This window comes from Sinocyclocheilus grahami, unplaced genomic scaffold, assembly GCF_001515645.1.
Source record: "Sinocyclocheilus grahami isolate Dianchi unplaced genomic scaffold, SAMN03320097.WGS_v1.1 scaffold2968.1, whole genome shotgun sequence".
Lineage (NCBI taxonomy): Eukaryota > Metazoa > Chordata > Actinopteri > Cypriniformes > Cyprinidae > Sinocyclocheilus > Sinocyclocheilus grahami.
In genome coordinates, this window is record NW_015508141.1 from 22,958 (window position 1) to 23,880 (window position 923).

The window sequence follows — 923 nt, forward strand, 5'->3', positions numbered from 1 at the left end:
ACATTTAAGTAATTTTTCATAAACATGCCTTAGAAAACACATTACAGGTGTGCAGACAAAACAAAGGCACTGATATATTTTAAGATCCGTCGGTGCAAGTTTCTTTCAGTTGACAGCTCACATTTTAGTCAGACTTAAGCCTTGTCTGTGAAACCGGGGGTATAAACACCCACATAGCAACCACCCAAACAACCAGTCAGAACACATTCAAGCGCCACTAACATTTTATTTAGGAAATTTAAAATGCAATTTTGCCACTCACGCGGGCGCCAAAAAAATATTACTTGTGCAGCTATAATAAAAAAGTAAAATAAATAAATAAATTAATTAATTAATAAAGTGTGAGCGAGAGAAAGCCAGCCACTCTGGAGATGTTAGAGTTAGTTCGGCGCGGTCATTTGCTCAAACCGGCAGAGCTCCACGAGTTTGTAGTGATGCACGTGCGACCCTTCTTTAAACCCAGTGATCTCGACACAAACAGGAGAGACAAAATTGGATAAGCGACAGACGTTGTTGCATTTTCTCATGTCATAACAACAAAAGGTCAGAAGTTAGTTTTTATTCTGTTTTGACTGTTGGCAGCTGTGCTGGTTTAGATATCAAGCATGGAACGTTTGTAGTCGCTTAAACACAATTAGATATTTATCTGTTTTTAATTTCCATGCGAGTGCATGAAAAGTAAATCATGTTAACAACTGTTTGCACACCTCCCATGTGAACAGCGTGCAAGGTCCCGACCCTAGTTGTCTAACGTTAGTCCTGCACAGCTGCACGGAGACACGACATCATTCAATATTTTACAGCTTGCATATTTTACAATGCTTTGCATCTGTGTCTGTGTATATCTTCAGATGTTGACGTTCGAGACGCTTCTCGTAAAAGAGCTGCAAAAACAGCAGAGCAGGGCAGAGTTCTGTGACATT